At 36.2% G+C, this 20,803-nt stretch overlaps 1 protein-coding gene and 1 pseudogene across 2 annotated transcripts in view; both read right to left on the bottom strand.

Moving 5' to 3' along the window:
- LOC308350370 (olfactory receptor 8B3-like) overlaps window positions 1–20,803 on the bottom strand; it is a gene marked incomplete at both ends in the record, with an annotated part of 209,653 nt that overhangs the window by 78,526 nt on the left and 110,324 nt on the right. The window lies entirely within an intron of this gene.
- On the bottom strand, window positions 10,648–11,427 carry LOC308351903 (olfactory receptor 8B8-like; annotated as a pseudogene). Its single transcript has one exon. The product of its transcript is annotated as an olfactory receptor 8B8-like (transcript).

Here is a 20,803-nt window from a genome sequence, read left to right as displayed (position 1 = left end):
ACATTTATACACCAACTAGAGAATCTAGATGAAATGAATAGATTCCTAGAAACATACCACCTGCTAAAATAAATCATGAATACAAAGAAATTCTGAACAGAACTGTAAGGGGTATCATGATTAAATCAATAATCTAAAACCTCTCAACAAGGAAAATCTAAGCTTCAAGCATAAATTCTACCAACTATTTGAAGGGGCGGGGGATGGGAGGTTGGGGGAACCAGGTGGTGGGTATTAGGGAGGGCATGGATTGCATGGAGCACTGGGTGTGGTGAAAAAAATAATGAATACTGTTACACTGAAAAGAAATAAAAATTAAAAAAAAAAAAAGAAGAAGAAAAAGAATTAACACCAGTCCTTCTCAAGTCCCATAAAACTAAAGAATGGGGTAGACTTTCAAATCCATTCTATGAGGCCAGCATTACTCTGATACCAAATCCAGACAAAAACACTACAAGGAAAGAAAATTAGAAGCTAGAATCCCTGGTGAATTCTGAATTCTTATTCATCTGAAAACAAATAAACATATATTTACACACACACTTATATTTAGTAGCAAAGAAGGGCAGAAGCATCATTCTTTACTTATACAGAGGGGATTCTGTTAGTTGTTAAAAAAGCAATAGTCTCTGAATTTCTCCAAATGTGAAAACTACTTAAAATAAGACATGGCTCCAAACATAAAACAATGACTTGTACCTACCACAATTACAGATTTTTATTTTAATGTTTTATTTAAATTAACTTGTTAACATACAGTGTATTATTAGTTTCAGGGGTAGAATTTAGCGATTCATCAGTTGCATATAACGCCCGGTGCTCATTACATCAAGTGCCCTTCTTAATGTCAACTCTAAAGGGAGAAAGAAAAGACCACTTAGGCACGTGTTAGTCTCTTTGGGCTGCTATAACGAATGCATGGATTGGGGGCTTATAAACAAGAGAAATTTATTTCTCACAGTTCTGGAGTCTGGGAAATCCAAGATCAAGGCACCAGGAATTTTTCATCTCTGGTGAGATCTCCTTTTCTGCTTCATAGACTGTTTGTCTTCTTGCTCTGTCCTCACATGACCAAAGGGAAAAAGGGAACACTGATATCTCTCTCTCCCTTTTTAAAAAATATTTTATTTATTTATTTGACAGAGATCACAAGTCCGCAAAGAGGCAGGCAGAGAGAGGGGGAGGGGGAAGCAGGCTCCCCACTGAGCAGAGAGCCCAATGCGGGCCTTGATCCCAAGACCCTGAGATCATGGCCTGAGCAGAAGGCAGAGGCTTTAACCCACTGAGACACCCAGGCGCCCCTCTGATATCTCTTTTATAAGGGCACTGATCCCATTCATGAAGGCCCCACTCTCACGACCTAATCAACTGCCAGAGTTCTCATTTCCTAATACCATCACACTAAGGATTAAGTTTCAACATAGGAATTTGAGAAAGCCACATTCAGTCCATAGCAGACTTCACTATAAAGTCTTTCTTCATGCTCTATCTATGATCTAAGATCTATATCTATATCTAAGATCTATCTATATCTGTTTAGGATATTTCCAACATACCGTATATGATTTTGAAACTTCTACACTCACAAAATTAGGTTACAAAAAGCGATGGAAATTCAAAATGGAAAATTTGGGAAAGGATCCAAGGTAAAGAGTAGATTAATTATATGAAATGAGGTTAAAAGTTCTGCTAGGAGGGACGCCTGGGTGGCTCAGTTGGTTAAGCGGCTGCCTTCGGCTCAGGTCATGATCCCAGGGTCCTGGGATCGAGTCCCACATCGGGCTCCTTGCTCAGCAGGGAGCCTGCTTCTCCCTCTGCCTCTGCCTGCCTCTCTGCCTGTGCTCACTCTCTCTGACAAATAAATAAATCTTTAAAAAAAAAAAAAAAAAAAAAAAAAAAAAAGTTCTGCTAGGAAACTCCACTTCTGCATGTGATACTTAAAAAGTGGCACTAGGGTATCCTTAAGAAAACCAAAGCTCCCCATCTTAAAGAAAGCATAACTATAAACTGCAAATGGAAGTAAAGATTAAGAGCTTAATTTTATTTCTCTCTTGCAACCTGAGTAAAAATGAAGAAGCAGAAAAAGGATCTGCCAATCCATGACTTGTGCGACCAGTGCATTTAATTCCCATCCCCTGCTCAAAAATGAGTGGCTGTGATTAAGAGCTACTCTTTCCTGTACTCAAATCTTGTCATAATATGAAGTTTCTGAACAGATCAAAAGTATAAAAATCCTGGGTGTAAAGCAAATGAGCAATTGCATTTCTGGACAATAGAACTCAGAAATGTGTCCTAGCAAATCCCACGATGTCACAGTATATGTCACATTCAAGAAGAAGGGTAGTAATCTGAGGTTTGTTTACCCTACTTTGGGTATCAACTGTCCTATCAATAGTACTTCTAGGAAAAAATGTGTTGCCTCTGAGAATTTCTAGTTCATAAATTTTCCATACGATGTAGAATATAACTCATAGTAAAAGAGAGAAGGAACCCTTGGGTCTTCAGGGGAAGGCCTTCTTACAATTACAACTGTCCTAAAAATAAGAATTTTCTTCTGTATCAAAACTGTAACAATTAAATACTAATCTGTTTTACATGAAGTAAGGTATAGAGTGGTCCAAGGAGGTCCCTATCAATTGGAAATTAATGTTTCAGTGATATTCTAAGTAAACAGCTCCCTCTGATGGGGACTTTAGTCTTAGACAACATTTGAATCAATTTAAAAGAAAAAAAAATTACTGTAAGGAATATCCCAAGAAGGCATTAGGAATATTTATTTTCTTTTTTCTTTGCAAGTTTTAAACTGAATTTCCAGTAGGTTAAAATACAGTATAATATTAGTTCCAGGTGTAGAATTTAATGATTTATCACTTACATACAACACCAGGTGGTCATCACAGCAAGTGCCCCTCTTAATCCGCATTACCTATTTAATCTATTTCTCCACCCACCTCCCCTCTAGCAACCATGAGTTTGTTTTCTACACTTAAGAGACTATTTCTTTAAAAAAAAAAAAAAGGAGTGTTTCTTCGTTTTCTTCTCTTTCTTCCCCCATGTTCATTCATTTTGTTTCTTAAATTTTACATTCTACATGTGAACAAATATTTTTAAAAATCAAATGAAGGGGGAGCCTGGGTGGCTCAGTGGGTTAAGGCCTCTGCTTTCGGCTCAGGTCATGATCCCAAGGTCCTGGGATGGAGCCCCGCATCGTGCTCTCTGCTCAGCAGGGAACCTGTTTCCCCCTCTCTCTCTGCCTGCCTCTTTGCCTACTCATGATCTCTGTCAAATAAATAAATAAAATCTTAAAAAAAATCAAATTAAGATCCTTCACTCATAAAATCTAAACAAAAAATCCTTCACTCATATATATAATATATTATATATAGATAATATAAATATATATAAATAAGTCTCACTTTTAAAAATGCAAAAAAAACTCTATACATTTTAATATTCTGGAAGAAAAATTTGGTAATTATTTTGCATTCTCCTTTCACTTACCCTTACGTCAATATGAGGAGCATTTGAGTTATTTTTCTTCCAGATTTATTTAGATATAATTGACATGTAGCACTGTGTAGCTTTAAGTGTACATGTTTATTTGATAAACAAATATTGGTATATGATTATCACTGCAGTATTAGCTAATACCTCCAACAAGTTACATAACTAACATTTCTTTTCTGTGGTGAGAATTTTTAAGACCTACTCTCTTAGTAAATTTCAAGTATGTGGTATACATATACAATGGAATATTACTCAGCCATGAGAAAGAATGAAATTCTGCCATTTACAACACCATAGATGGTCCTAGAGGATTTCCTAAGTGAAATAAGTCAGGTAGTGAAAGATAAAAACTGTATGATATCTCTTGTATGTGGAATCTAAAAAAGCCAGACTCAAAGAAATGGAGAGTAGAAAGGTGGTTACCAGGGGCTGAGGAGAGTGGAAACTGGGATGATGCTCTTCTGAGAGCACATTCTTCCCATTAGAAGATGAATAAGTTCTGGACATCTAATGAACACAGCACTATTATAGATAGAATTTGAATTCTTTAGAGGAATGGTAAAGGCTAAAAGAGGAAATTGTTCAAAGGCTAGTAAGTTTAAGGAGAGAAAGAATTTTAAGGCTATTCCTTGTTCCTTCCCACCTACAATCTTATGGCTCTGAGTTATCAAAATTCTTCAACAAAGTAGCTCGAAAACATCTTTTTTTTTCCATTTCATTTTATTTTTTTATTTTTTCAGTGTCCCAAGATTCATTGTTTATGCATCACACCCAGTGCTCCATGCAATACGTGCCCTCCTTAATTCCCACCACCAAGCTCTCCCAACACCCCAGCCCCCCTCCCCTCCAAAACCCTCAGTTTGTTTCTCAGAGTTCACATCTTAACAGGACAACAACCCCTTTGTTTTTAACTGCTAACCAAGTGGAATAAAAAGACTTAAATGCAAATGTAATAAAGAACTCATAAAAGTGACATGTGAAAGAACAACAATGAACTAGAGTATAGAGATAAGTGACTGCATTTAAATTCATGACAAGTGCATATATATGACACATATATTGCAATGAAGAGAATGCAAAAATAACTCTCATATTGATGGTCACTTGATTTTCAACATGGTTGCCAAGATGTTCTACAGGGAACCAATAATCTCTTCCACAAATGCTAGAACAAGTGGATGTTCACATTTAAAGAAATGAAATTGGATCCCTATCTCACACAAGACACAGAACTAACTCCAAGTAAATCATAGATATAAATGTAAGAAATAGTACTATAAAACTTAAGAAGGGCATATCTCAGCAAGACGTTGTCACCTTGGGTTTGGCAATGACTTCTTAAATATGACACCGACAGCACAAATGACAAAAGAAAAAGATAAACTGGAATTCAACAAAATTTACACCACAAAATGCAGTGTATCCATTTAATGGTGTGTACTTAGAAAAAAAGAAACCAAGTGCCTTTACAATTTATAACATGGAGGAACTTTGAAAAGATTAAGCCAAGGAAGAAAAGCCAGTCACAAAAGACCACATATTATCTTACTCCATTTGCATAAAATATTCAGGGCATTCAAACCCATACAGTCAGAAACTAGATTGGTGGTTGATTATGTTGGGACTTCCTCTGGGAATGGTGAAAAGATCCTGAAATATACTGTGGCAATGCTTGCAAAACCCTGTGAGTAAAATGTAAACCATTTAGTCTAAATGTGTGAGTCATATCAATACAGCTGTTACCAGAAAAATAATACCAAACTCAAAAAAAAAAGAAACAAAAATAACCAGAAAACATTTTAAAGTGAATAAAAATAAAAACAAAACTTATCAAAACATATGTAATATACTTAAATACAGTGTTTACATGCAACTTAGGTACCTAAGTAGCTGCAGTGGACAAGACGAGATATTTCAAGCCAAAGGTTTATACCTGTCTCATGAAACCACACACACACAAAAATAAATAAATAAAAATAAACCCCAGGGGCACCGGGGTAGCTCAATCAGTTAGCAACAGACTCTTGGTTTTGGCTCAGATCATGATCTCATGGTTGGTGGGGAATCTGCTTGAAGATTTTTGCCCTCTGCCTCTCCTCCCATGCACTTGCTCTCCCTCTCTCTCAAAGTGATAAATAAATCTTTTTAAAAAAATAAACCCCAAATATGCAGAGAGATTAAAATGATAAGTGTAAGGGCAAAAAGCAATAAAATAGCAAACAAAGGACAATGTATAAAGTTAATTTAAAACCTCTGTTTTTGAGATCAGTTAAGGTGTTGATCTTCAAGCCAGACTGAATAAGCAAAAAAGAGAAAGGCACACATTACTGATACCACAGAAATATAGGAGGTTGTTACCACAGATACTAAAGACTTAAAAGGAAACTAAGGAAATATTATGAACAAATTTTATGCTAATAAAGTGACAACCAATTAAATGGATGTTTGCTGAAACACAAACTTCCAAAGCTTACTTAAGAAGTAGGTAACTACAAGTACTTTCTATCTATTAAAGAACTTGAAATTTCAGTTAAAAACTTTCCCACGAAAAAAGCACTAGGTCTATTCAGATAATTTCATTGTTAAATCCTTCCAAACATTTCCAGAGGCAATAATACCACTCTAAACAATCTCTTGTAAAAATTAAAAGGGATAAACATGACAATTCATTCTACACAACATGCAATACAATGATACCAAAACCAAATCATCACAAGAAAACTGGAGACCAATGCTGTTCATAACTATAGATATAATTTTTTAGCACATTGAATCCAAATATATAAAAGTAAAATTGATCATGAAAACTAATGTTTAACCATGGGAATACAAGCCTGGCTTAATCACTGAATATCAATCAGAGTAATTCATCATATCAAAAGGGTAATTAGGAAAACTATTTGATGAACTTAATAAATACAGAAAAATGTTTGATAAATTATAATGTGAGTTTACTCTTATATAAAATACATAGGTAAAAAGGAACTTTCTGAACCTGAAAACAGGGATCTACAAAAAAATCTACAAATAACTTCACACATAAAGATAGATAAAAAAACATAATTTATAAATGTAAAACATAAAACTTTAAGACTTTCACAAGAGAAAAAAGAAAAATGGTTTGTGACCTAGGGTTAGGAAAATATTCCTAAGGCATGATAAAAAAAAAACAGTCATAAACTAAAACATAAATTGGAATTATCAGAATTAAAAATATTTCCTCTAAGCAAGATATTATTAAAATAAAGAATAAAAGATCACATCAAAAGATTTCTTTGTGTCATCTTGAATTTCTTTCATAAGTGTTTTAAAGTTCTCAGAGTAAAGATCATTTACCTCTTTGGTTAGGTTTATACCTAGATATCTTAATGGTTTTTGGTGCAATTGTAAATGTGTTCAATACCTTGATTTCCCTTTGTGCTGTTTAATTATTAGTGCACAGAAATGCAACAGATTTCTGTACATTGACTTTGATCTTGTGACTTTACTGAACTTGTATATCAGTTCTAGCCAGTTTTTGGTGGAGTCTTTTAGGTTTTCTACCTAAAGTATATGTATCTGCAAATAGTGAAAATTTGACTTCTCCTGGCTGATATGGATGCCTTTTATGTCTTATTGTTGTGTGATTGCTGAAAGACTAGGACTTCCACTACAGTGTTAAATAACAGTGGTGAGAGTGGATATCTCTGTCTTACTCCTGACCAAAGCAGAAAAGCTCCCAGTTTTTCCCAATTGAGGATAATATCTGTGGGTATTTCATATAAGCAAAAGGAAAAATATTCCATGCTCATGGATTAAAAGAGCAAATATTGTTAAAATGCCCATACTAACCAAAGCAATGTATACATTTAATGCAATCCCAATCAAAATTTCAAAGCATTTTCACAGGGCTAGAGCAAACAATCCTAAAATCTGTAGGGACCTACAAAAGACCACAAATATCCAAAGCAATTTTGAAAAAGAAAACCAATGCTGGACACATCACAATTCCATAATTCAAGTGATATTACAAAGCTGTAGTGATAAAGACAGTATGGTTGTGGCACAAAAACAGACACATAGATCAATGGAACAGAAGAGAAAATCCAGAAATGGACCCTCAACTATATGGTCAACTAATCTTTAACAAAGCAGGACAGAGTATCAAATGGATAAAAAAACCTGTCTCTTCAAAAAAAGTGTTGGGAAAACTGAACAGCAACATGCAAAAACAATGAGACAGGCCCATTGCTTACGTGATACACAAACATAAATTCAAAATGGATGAACGATCTAAATCTGAGATAGGAAACCACCAGAATCCTAGAGAAGAACACAGGTAGAAACCTCTTTAACATTAGCCATAGCAACTTCTTACTAGATACATCTCTAAGGCAAGAGATACAAAAGCAAAAATAAACTACTGCAACTTCATCAAGATAAAAAGCTTCTTCACAGAAAAGTAAAAAATCAACAAAACTAAAAGGCAACTTCTGAATGGGAAAATATATTTGCAAATGACATGTCTAATAAAGGATCAGTATCCAAAATATATAAAGAACTTATCAAATTCAACATCCAAAAAACAAATAGCCCAGTTAAATATGGACAGAAGAGATGAATAGACATTTCTCCAAAAACATATAGATGTCCAACAGACAAATGAAAAGATGCTCAACATCATGATCATCAGGGAAATAGAAATGAAAACTACAGTGAGACATAACACCTTACACCTATCAGGGCTAAAACTAACAACATAGGAAATAACAGGTTGTTGGCAAGGATGTGGAGAAAGGGAAACCCTCTTATACTATTAGTGTGAATGCAAACTGGTGCAGCTACTCTGGAAAATAGTATGGAAGTTCCTCAGAAAATTAAAAATAGTACTAACTTGTGACCCATCATCTAGGTGGATCCACCAAATTCACCTAGGTATTTACGCAAAGGATACAAAAATACTGATTCAAAGGGGTACATGCACTCTGATATTTACAGAAGCATTATCAACAATACCCAAATTATAGAAAGAGCCAAAATGTCCATTGACTGATTAACAGACAAAGAAGAAGTGGCATATGTGTACAATGAAATATTACTCAGGCATGAGAAAGAATGAGATCTTACCATGTGCAATGACCTGAATGGAGCTAGAGACTATTATGCTAAGTTAAATAAGTCAGTCAAAGAAAGACAAATACCATATAATTTCATGCCTATGTGAAATTTAAAAAACAAAGAAATGAATAGGGGAAAAAGAGAGACAAACCAAAAAACAGAATCTTAACTATAGAGAACAAACTGAGGGTTGCTGGAGGGGAGGTGGCAGGGGGGATGGGTTAAATGAGTGATGGCAATTAAGGAGGGAACTGGTTGTGATGAGCAACAGGTGTTGTATGTAACTGATAATCATGACATTCTATGCTTAAAACTGACATGACACTGCATGTTAACTAAGTGGAACTTAAATAAAAATTTGAAACAAACAAACAAACGAATAAAGTAGAGCAAAACAGACTACAAAGAGTAGTGGACATGAAATGGGAAGGCAAAGAATTTAGGTAAATCTTACTTAATGTAGCTGTGTGACTTTAGATAAACCTAACTACACCAAGCTTCACTTTCCCATCCATGCAACAAATATATTTTGATGATCAGTTATGTGTTGGTATGGTTGTATAAAGGTCAAAAATAAAAATCTACTGAAAGACACGTGATCCATAACATCTACATAGGCAAAATGGATGAACCTTGATTGTCTTTATGGAATCTTCAATCTCTGGCATTTAAAGGAGACATATTCTTGCAAATTGGAGGATAGAAAATGGGAGTACAGACAGAGTATCTGACACAAGCTTCTAATACCAAGTGGCAATAAGAACACCCTCAATAATGCAATGTCATATTACTGGTAGCTAATTCAATGCTTTGAGGACTACCATTCATGTTTGAAGGGGGGAAAAAAGCTCAAATGATAATGGGGAATACAAATCAAAACCACAATGGGATACCACCTCACACCAGTCAGAATCGCTAAAATCAACAAGTCAGGAAATGACAGATGCTGGCGAAGATGCAGAGAAGGGGGAACCCTCCTACACTGTTGGTTGGAATGCAAGCTGGTGCAACCACTCTGGAAAACAGCATGGAGGTTCCTCAAAAAGTTGAAAATAGAGCTACCCTATGACCCAGCAATTGCACTACTGGGTATATACCCTAAAGATACAAACGCAGTGATCCGAAGGGGCACATGCAACAGAATGCTTATAGCAGCAATGTCCATAATAGCTAAACTATGGAAAGAACCTAGATGTCCATCAACAGATGAATGGATAAAGAAGAGGTGGTATATATATATACAATGGAATACTATGCAGCCATCAAAAGAAATGAAATCTTGCCATTTGCAATGACATGGATGGAACTAGAGGGTATTATGCTTAGCGAAATAAGTCAATCAGAGAAAGACGACTATCATATGATCTCCTTGATATGAGGAAGTGGAGTTGTAACGTGGGGAGCTTGGGGGGTAGGAAAAGAATAAATGAAACAAGATGGGATATGGAGGGAGATAAACCATAAGAGACTCTTAATGTGACAAAACAAACTGAGGGTTGCTGGGGGGAGGGGGAGAAGGAGAGGGTGGTGGGGTTATAGACATTGGAGAAGGTATGTGCTATGGTGAGTGCTGTGAAGTGTGTAAACCTGACGATTCACAGACCTGAACCCGTGGAGCTAATAATACATTATATGTTTATTAAAAAATAAAAAAATATTTTAAAAATGTAAAAAAAAAGCATATGTAGAAAACAGAAAGAACTCAATAGGTTCTTAATGTTCAAGACATTTTCATAAAACAACATAAGTAAAATAGGAAAGAGAGCAAATATCAAAAAAATGAAAATGGGGAAAAAGACAACATGTTTCTTACTTAATGTTATTACTAAACAGAACAAAGATGTGAAGTAATTGTAGTCTTGGTGAGAAAAAAAAAAAAAAGAAGACCACTTTATAAAAACTAAAAATATATTATAAGACTCAACCTTCCATTACCATGTTAAGGAAAAAATAGGCTAAGAAGGTTGCAACTAAATGTATTTTATTTAAACACACAGAATCTCCCTGTATATAACTAACTACAGAGATAGATAATGTTTCTGATCAAAATGGTGTCCTACTCAGAGTTTTTCTCACAGCAAGCTTAATGTCTCTGTTTCTCAAGCTGTAAATGAAAGGGTTCATCATGGGAACTGCATTTGTATAAAAGACAGAGGAGATTTTGCCTTCATCCATAGACCCAGCAGAAGATGGCTGAAGATACATAAACGCACTGGATCCAAAGAATAGAGAAACAGCAATTATGTGGGAGCTGCACGTGCTGAAGGCTTTGGACCTTCCCTCAGTGGAGCTGATGCGCAGGATGCTGGACAGGATAAAACCGTAAGACACAAAGATGGTGACAGTGGGCACAATCACATTGATACCTGCCACAGTGAAAACCACCAGCTCATTGACATAGATGCTGGTGCAGGAGAGCTGGAACAGAGGGAGAATGTCACAAAAAATATTGGTTGATGGTGTTTGCATCACAGAAGGTCAGTCTCAGCATGCATCCTGTGTGAGCCATGGCACCAGAAAATGCCATCAAATACGAACCAAGCGTAAGGATGGAACACACTTTAGGGGACATGGCAACATTATATAAGAGTGGGTTACAGATGGCCACATAACGATCATAAGCTGGGTCATACATCCCCTGTAGGAGATAATATTCTTCTTTGATGTGAAGTTAATCATCATTTTGGGTGTAAATACAGAAGAATAACAAAGGTCTGTAAAGGACAAATTTAAGAGGAAAAAGTACATGGGGGTGTGCAAGTGTGAATTCAGCAGGATTAGTGTTACAAAACCCAAATTTCCCAACACGGTGATCACATACATGACTAGAAGCAGGCAGAACAGGGGGAGCTGGAGATATGGTACATCTGTTATGAGGCTGAATTACATTGATACCAAAAGCAAAGTCCCCCCAAAAAAGAGAACTACAGGCCAATACCCCTAATGAACATGAATGCAAAAATTCTCAGTAAAATACTAGCAACCTGAATTCAACATCACATTAAAAGAATCATTCATGACAATCAAGTGCAATTTATTCCTGGTCTGCAAGGTGGTTCAATATTCACAAATCAATAAACATTATATTCTACATTAATGAAAGAAAGAATAAGAACAATATAATCCTCTCAATAGAGGCAAGAAAGCATTTGACAGAGTACAACAACCCTTCATGATTTAAACAAAACAAAACAAAACAAAACCCTCAACCATTTAAAGGTAGAGGGAACATTTCTCAACCTAGTAAAAGCCATATATGAAAAACCCACAGGTAGTACCATCCTCAGTGGGGAAAAGACAGAGCTTTTCCTTTGTAGTCAGGAAAAGACAGGGATGACCACTCTCACCACTGTTATTTAACATAGCCATCAGACAACAAAAAGAAATAAAAAGCATCCAAATCTGCAAGGAAAAAGTCAAATATTCGCTGTTTACACACGACATGATACTTTATATAGGAAACCCAAAAGAATCCACCAGAAAATTGCTAGAACCGATACACAAATTCAGTTAAACCCTTATTAAAGAAATTCAAAACAACACAAAGAAATGGAGAGACATTCCATACTCATGGATTAGAAGAACAAATATTGCTAAAATGTCTATACTACCCAAAGCAATCTACACATCAAATGCAATTCCTATCAAAATTCCAACAGCATTTTTCACAGAATTAGTAAAAACAATCCTAAAGTCTGTATGGAACCACAAAATACCTCAAATAGCCAAAGCAATCTTGAAAAAGAAAACAAAAGCTGGAGGCATCACAATTCTGTACTTCAAGTTATATAACAAAGCTGCAATGATTAAGACAGGATAGTATTGGCTCAAAAATACGCATATAGATCAATAGAACTGAAAAGAAAACCAAGAAATGGACCCACAACTGTATGGTCAATTAATCTTTGACAAGCAGGAAAGAATGTCCAATGGGAAAAAAAGAGAGTTCCTTCAACAAATGGTGTTGGAAAAACTGGGTTATGACATGTAACATGCAGTGGAATGAAACAGGACCATGGCTCACACCATACACAATAATAAATTCCAGTTGGACTAAAGACCTAAATGTGAGACAGGAAACCCACAAAATGCTAGAGGAGAACACAGGCAGTAATCTCCCTGACATCAGCTGTTGCAATCTCTTACTAGATATGTCTCCTAAGAGAAGGGAAACAATGGAAGAAGATATTCACAAATGACAGTACAAAGGGCTGATATCCAAGATCTATAAGGAGCTCCTCAAACTCAACACACACAAAACAGATAATCATGTCAAAAAATGGGCAGAAGACATGAACAGACACTTCTCCAAAGAAGCCATACAAATGGCTAATAGACACATGAAAAAATGCTCATCATCACTAGCCATCAAATCAAAGGGGATTCAAATTGAAACCACATTGAGTACCACCTTACATCAGTTAGAATGGCCAAAATTAGCAAGACAGGAAACAACACGTGTTGGAGAGGATGTGGAGAAAGTGGAACCCTCTTACACTGTTGGTGGAAATGCAAGTTCATGCAGCCACTTTGGAAAACAGTGTGGAGATTCCTTAAGAAATTAAAAATAGACCTTCCCCATGACCTTTCAATTGCACTACTGGGTATTTAACCCAAAGATACAGATGTAGTGAAAAAAAAAAGGCCATCTGTACCCCAATGTTCATAACAGCAATGGCCACAGTTACCAAACTGTGGAAAGAACCAAGATGCCCTTCAACGGACGAATGGATAAGGAAGATGTGGTCCATATACACTATGGAGTATTATGCCTCCATCAGAAAGGATGAATACCCAACTTTTGTAGCGACATGGACGGGACTGGAGGAGATTATGCTGAGTGAAATAAGTCAAGCAGAGAGAGTCAATTATCATATGGTTTCACTTATTTGTGGAGCATAAGGAATAACACAGAGGACATGGAGAGATGGAGAGAAGTGTGTTGGGGGAAATTGGAGGGGGAGACAAATCATGAGAGACTGTGGAGTCTGAGAAACAGGTTTTGGAGGAGCAGGGGGTGGGAGGTTGGATGAGCCTAGTGGTGGTATAATGGAAGGCATGTATTGCATGGAGCACTGGGTGTGGTGCATAAACAATGAATTCTGGGACACTGAAAAGAAATTAAAAATAAATAAAAATTTTAAAAAAGCTAATGATGTACTTTATGTTGGCTATCTGAGCATAATTTAAAAAAGGTAAAAAAATATTGCAACATCATCAAAATAAAACGCTTCTGCACAGCAAAGGAAACAATCAACAAAACTAAAAGGCAACCTTCAGAATGAAAGGAGATATTTGCAAATGACATGTTCGATAAAAGGTTAGAATCCAGAATGTATAAAGAATTTATAAATCTCAACACTCAAAAAACAAATAATACAGTTAAAAGATCAACAGAAGACATGAATAGACATTTCTCAAAAAAAAAAAAATACAGATGGCCAACAGAAAAATGAAAAAATGTACATCACTAATCATTAGGGAAATGCAAATCAAAGCTATAATGGGTATCACCTCACACAAGCCACAGTGGCTAAAATTAACAACACAGGAAACAACGATGTTGGCAAAGGTGAGAGGATAGAGGGGAACCCTCTCACATCACTGATGGGAATGCCAACTGGTGCAGCCACTCTGGAAAACAGTATGGAAGTGCCTCAGAAAGTTGAAAATAGAACAGCCCTAGGATTCAGCAATTGCACTGCTAGGTATTTGCCTATAGGATACAAAAAATTCTGATTCAAAGGGATACATAAACCCCAATATTTATAGCAGCATTATCAACAATATCCAAATTATGGAAAGAGCCCAAATATCCCTAGGATGATGAAATGATCAAGAAATGTGGTATAGATATACAATGGAATATTCCTCAGCCCCACACACACACACACACACACACACACACACAGAATGAAATCTTGCCATTTGCAATGTCTTAGAAGGACCCAGAGACTATTATGCTAAGTGAAATATGTCATTCAGAGAAAAATCAAACACCATATGATTTCACTCATATGTGGAATTTAAGAAACAAGGCAAATGAACATGAGGGGAAAAAAAGAGAGAGGAAACCAAGAGACAGATTCTTAACTACAGGGAACAAACTGATGGTTACTAGAGAGGAGCTGCCTGGGAGATGGATTAAATAGGTGATGGGGATTAAGGAGGACATTGTGATGGGCACTGGGTGTTCTATGGAAGTGATAAATCATTAAATTCTACACCTGAAATTAATATTACATTGTGTGTTAACTAACTGGATTTTTTTTTTAATGTGGAGGAAAAAAAAGAAAAGACTTTATCGAGAACACAGAAGGGTTAGGAAATGATATTATATAATATGTTATGAGAACTATCTTCCCTTTATATTAACCTAAACATATACAAATAACCTACTACAGACCTATACAATGGGGTTTGCAGGGATGTTGCTCCTCCCACAAACACTGGTGGAAATTCCTCAGTGAGTGTGGTAAAAGGATTGTGTCTGCTGCTGGCTGCTTCTGTGTGAGCCATTCTGTACATGGAAGGCTGTTCCCTTTACCTGAGTCTTTATTCTGAGTCTTGGCTTTTTGATTACATTAATATTTAACTTAAATCCAGGTAGGATCCAAGGTTTTCAACCAAAATTTATTGTGAACGTTAGCATATACACATATATCAAAGCCTACAAAATATACTTCAACCACTATTATAACTGAACAGCTTACAATGACCATACAGACCTAAGAACAGAGTATTCCAGGTCTCAGAGCCCTCTGTGTGCCCCTAGTCCTCCCATTCTCCACCACAATGCTGACGCAATCAGGCTCCGGCTTTTGCTCACACCTTCATCACTTAAGTGGGCCTTCATGGTGTTCCATGTCCAGCCAGAAAAAGGATGAAGAGAATGTGGAAATGATTATTATAGTCTATCTTTATGTGTTTCCATATATTGCGAAGGCCAGTATAAAATAAGAATATACTCACACATTCTAAATTAGGCAACAGAGCTTCCAAATATATAGTGGGAAAGATACTTTCCTCACATTTTGCTTAGTTTAGCATGATGCTTTTATTTGTATTCTCAGACTTTTTATTCCCTGAAACCATTTTCATGATTCACAGATACTTAACAGTAGAGTACATTAATAACAATAATAAGCTGATATATTTAGAATCAAACCCAAGTCCTAGTCTCAGCTCTACCACTCACAAGTTGTAATTTGAAACAAACCATGAACACATCTGAGCATCAGTTTCATCATCTATGAAATGAAAACTAAGCTCCCTCTCCTCTTTATCTCACACCATTTCCCCTTGAAATACATAAACTGACAGATGTGACAAAACAGAAAAACTAAAACACATTAAGAGCAATTGTGACACCCTGCACATCTCGATATTAATATTTGAGTGGGTTATTTTAACTTCCTGGCAGAGAGAGACTTTCAACAGCCCCAACAGTAGGATGCCACCAGCAATCCTACTCCCTGAGGAAGATGAGAGTCTCTCCCTCAGAAAGTAAAACTTCACACTGAGTATGATTTTCATGGTTAAATCTACATCTTTTATTCATCTTTTATTCAACTAAGCCCTGCAGATAAACCGACTTCTTCACCTGCTGGTCAGCTGATAAGACAGTGGAATGAGACAAAAGCCAAGTATGCCAGACTCAGGGAAAAATACCACATCTGTCCTAAAGCATGGACATTAATTCAACAAAATCAATTTTAAGAAGAAATTTTGACTACATAAGGTTTACCTTAGAATCTATCTATTGCATTATTGCATTAAGAAAATTTACTTTTATATCTTTTATATCTATTGCATTAAGAAAATCTACTTTTATATCTTTCCCTTCCTATGCCTTATTTATATTTGCGACATATACTCCAATGTAACACATTGCTAGTTACTCAGAGATACAAAACACTGTGTGTGTGTGTGTGTGTGTGTGTGTGCGCCTGCAAGTGAATGTGCATGTGTGTGTTAGTACATATGTGCATGCATGTGTATATGTGTTTCCAAGCAAATCATAGAAGCAATAACCATTTCCTTCTCCTAGATTCACAAGTGTTCCCTGCTCAGCCCCCTTCCTCTCAGGAGCTGGAACCAAGAACCATCTGCCTGAACATGGGTTCCATACCATGCAATAGCAATGATCTCATAAAATATGACTTGAATACTATGTATATGCATGAGTGTGTATGTGTGTGTTTAAGGAGGCAGTGTCAGGAGGAGTGGAAAACAAGGTTCAATACATTTAGGGGTTTAGCAATTAAAAAGACATGGAATTCAGAACCTCTCGTACTTCTGCTTTTCATGACACCAGAACCACAGTGATCCTGATCATGCCTATTCCAAGCCTGGTCTGAGCAACACCAGCAGCTCATGTATAGAAAGTTTACATGAAACAAATTCAGAATGTAATCAACTTTGCTTCCAGTTCTGAAGTAGAAGCATCATTTTTTGTTATACCCCAGAAAGTCCAAGCTTTCACACTGATTCAGAGACTGTTCTGTCCTAGGACATAGGTACAGACAAATCCCATGACTTCCCTGATTGACTCCTCACTGTGACAATTTCAGTAGACTCATACTTCCTCTCATAACTTCTTTTATAGCCATTCACATAACACACACAAAAAAAACCCATAAGGGATACTCTATGATGTGTGTGTAACACACCTGACTTCGTTCTCTACCTTTTAGAAAAAAGTCCCAATACATGCATAGGGCTTAACCTACCAACCAGAAAGCTATCAGCTAAGTTGCTTTTTACAAAAACTTTATGACACTTAACATTGGTAAACTGTTTATAACTTTTATAACAATTTTTAATGAGCTTTTCCTCAAATAACCTGAAAAAATGGAATTTAGTGTGAAAGGTAGTTTATTCTTTCTGCAATAAAATTAATTTCTGAAAGTCTTCTGAAATTGAAGGAGATTGCATTTGTATTTTGAGGTTTCTCAAATGAAAGGTTAATGACCAGGATTAACACATATGTTTAGCTACCTCAAAGAGTGATAGAAAATATAAAAAAGTGGATGTACCTTTGCAATGTCTATAATGATTCCTGAAGAGCAGGCATCATTTATGTATCAACACACTTTTTTTTTTTTCTTTTAATATTTTATTTATTTATTTGACAGAGAGAGAGATCACAGGTAGGCAGAGAGGCAGGCAGAGAGAGAGGAGGAAGCAGGCTCCCCACTGAGCAGAGAGCCCGATGCGGGGCTCGATCCCAGGACCCTGAGATCATGACCCGAGCCGAAGGCAGAGGCTTTAACCCACTGAGCCACCCAGGCGCCCCTCAACACACTTTTTTTGATAAGGAAAACAATTTCATCAAAACAGAAAGTAAGTAAAGGAAAACAAACAATTGCAGGATCATAAGGAAGCTCTATTTTTAATTTCTTGAGGAATCTCCACACTGTTCTCCAAAGTGGCTGCACCAACTTGCATTCCCACCAACAGTGTAAGAGGGTTCCCCTTTCTCCACATCCTCTACAACACATGTTGTTTTCTGTCTTGCTAATCTTGGCCATTCTAACTGGTGTGAGGTGGTATCTCAATGTGGTTTTAATTTGGATCTCCCTGATGGCTAGTAATGATGAATATTTTTTCAAGTGTCTGATAGCCATTTGTATATCTTCATTGGAGAAGTGTCTGTTCATATCTTCTGCCCATTTTTTGATATGATTATCAGTTTTGTGCGTGTTGAGTTTGAGAAGTTCTTTATAGATCCTGGATATCAACAAGGGAGCAATGGCCACTCTCACCATTAATATTTAACATAGTACTGGAAGTCCAAGCCTCAGTAATTGGACAACAAAGGAAATAAAAAGCATCCAAATTTGCAAGGAGGAAGTTAAACATTCACTATTTGCACATGACATGACACTTTATATAGAAAACCCAAAAGACTCCAACAGCAAATTGCAAGAATGGATAGAAATTTCAGGTAAAGTTTCAGGATACAAAATCAATGTAGAGAAATCTATTACATTTCTATACACCAATAATGAAGCAACAGAAAAAGAAATCAAAGAATTGATCCCACTTAAAATAGCACCAAACACTGTAAGATACCTAGGAATAAACCTAACCAAAGAGGTAAAAGAAAACTATAGAACACTTACAAAAGCAATTCAAAACAACATAAAGAAATGGAAAGACATTGCATGCTATTGTATTGGAAGAACAAATATTGTTAAAATGTCTATACTACCCAAATCAATCTATACAATCTATACAACTAATACAACTAATACAATCTCTATCAAATTTCCAACAACAGTATTCACAGATTAGAACAAACAAACCTAAAATCTGTATGGAACCACAAAACATGCTGAATAGCCAAAGAAATCTTGAGAAAGAAATCCAAAGCTAGAAGCATCACAATTCTGGACTTCAAGTTGCATTACAAATCTGTAGTGATCAAGACAGTAGGTACAGGCACAAAAACAGGCACACAGATCAGTGGAACCCAATAGAAAACCCAGAAATGGACTATCAACTATATGGTCAACTAATCTTTGACAAGTAAAGTAGAATCTCCAGTGGAAAGAAGACAGTCTCTTCAACAAAAGTTGTTGGGAAAACTGGACAGTGACATGCAGTAGAATGAAACTGGACCACTTGCTTACACCATACACAAAAATATATTCAAATTGGATAAAAGATCTAAATGTGTGATAAGAAACCAACAAAATCCTAGAGGAGAACAAAGGCAGTAACCTCTTCGACATTGGTTATAAAAAGCTCTTAGTAGATACGTCTCCTGAGGCAAGAAAACAAAAGTAAAAAATAAACTATTGGGACTTCATCAAAATAAAACACTTCTACACAGTGAAGAGACAATCAAGAAACTAAAAGGCAACCTTCAGAATGGGAGAAGATATTGAAAATGACATATCTGATAAAAGGTTAGTATTCAGAATATATAGAGAGCTTATAAAACTTAACACCCAAAAAACAAATAATGCAGTTAAAAAAAAAATCAACAGAAGACATGAATAGACATTTCTCCAAAAAAAAAAAAAAGAAAAGAAAAGAAAAAAGCAATGGCCAAAACACACATGAAAAGATGCTGAAATACATCAGGGAATCACCAGGGAAATACAAATCAAAACTACAATGAGATATCACCTCAGATAAGTCACAATGGCTAAAATTAACAACACAGGAAACGACCTGTTGGTAAGGATGAGAAAGGGGAACTCTTACACTGTTTGTGGGAATGCAAACTGGTGCAGCCACTCTGGAAAACAGGATGGAAGTGCCTCAGAAAGTGAAAATAAAACAAAAATAGAAGTAGGATCCAGCAATTGCACAAGGTATTTACCCAATGCCTACAAAAGACTGGATCAGAGGGATACACACACCCCAATGTTTACAGCAACATTATTAAGAATAGACAAATTATGGAAAGAGCCCAAATGTCCATTGACTGATAATGGATAAAATGAATTTATAAAATGGACTAAAAGAAGAACTTAAAAAAGAATGAAACTTAAAGACTTAAAAAAGAGTGAAATCTTGCTATTTGCAATGGCATTGATGGAACTAGAAACTAGTATGCTAAGTGAAATAAGTCAGTCAGAGAAAAACAAATACTGTATGATTTCACTCATGTGTGGAATATAAGAAATGAAATAAATGAAGATAAGGGGGAGAAAAGAGAGGCAAAGCAGGAGAGGTTCTGGCTAGAGGACAAACTGATGGGGAAGTGAGCGGGGGATGGATTAAATAGGTGATGGGGATTAAGGAGGGCACATGCTGTGATAAATATTGGGTGTTGTATGTAAGTGATAAGTTATTTTTTAAAGACTGTATTTATTTATTTGACAGACAGATCACAAGTAGGCAGAGAGGCAGGCAGAGAGAGATAGAGAGGGGAAGCAGGCTCCCCGCTGAGCAGAGAGCCCAATGTGGGGGTCGATCCCAGGACCCTGAGACCATGACCGGAGCGGAAGGCAGAGGCCTTAGCCCACTGAGCCACCCAGGCGCCCTGTAAGTGATAAATTATTAAATTCTATACCTGAAACTAATAGTACACTGTATTTTAACTAACTGGAACTTAAATGCAAATGTGGAGAGAAAAAAAAGACTTTATCAAGAACCTAAAAGGGTTAAGAAAATGAAAGTATCTGGTATGTTATGAGAACTATCACCTCTTTACATTAACCTAAGTATACGACTTATAACC

The sequence above is a fragment of the Martes martes genome (assembly GCF_963455335.1).
Source record: "Martes martes genome assembly, chromosome: 10".
Taxonomy (NCBI): domain Eukaryota; kingdom Metazoa; phylum Chordata; class Mammalia; order Carnivora; family Mustelidae; genus Martes; species Martes martes.
The sequence above is the reverse complement of the archived record's forward strand: the minus strand, read 5'-3'. Positions and strand labels throughout refer to the sequence as shown.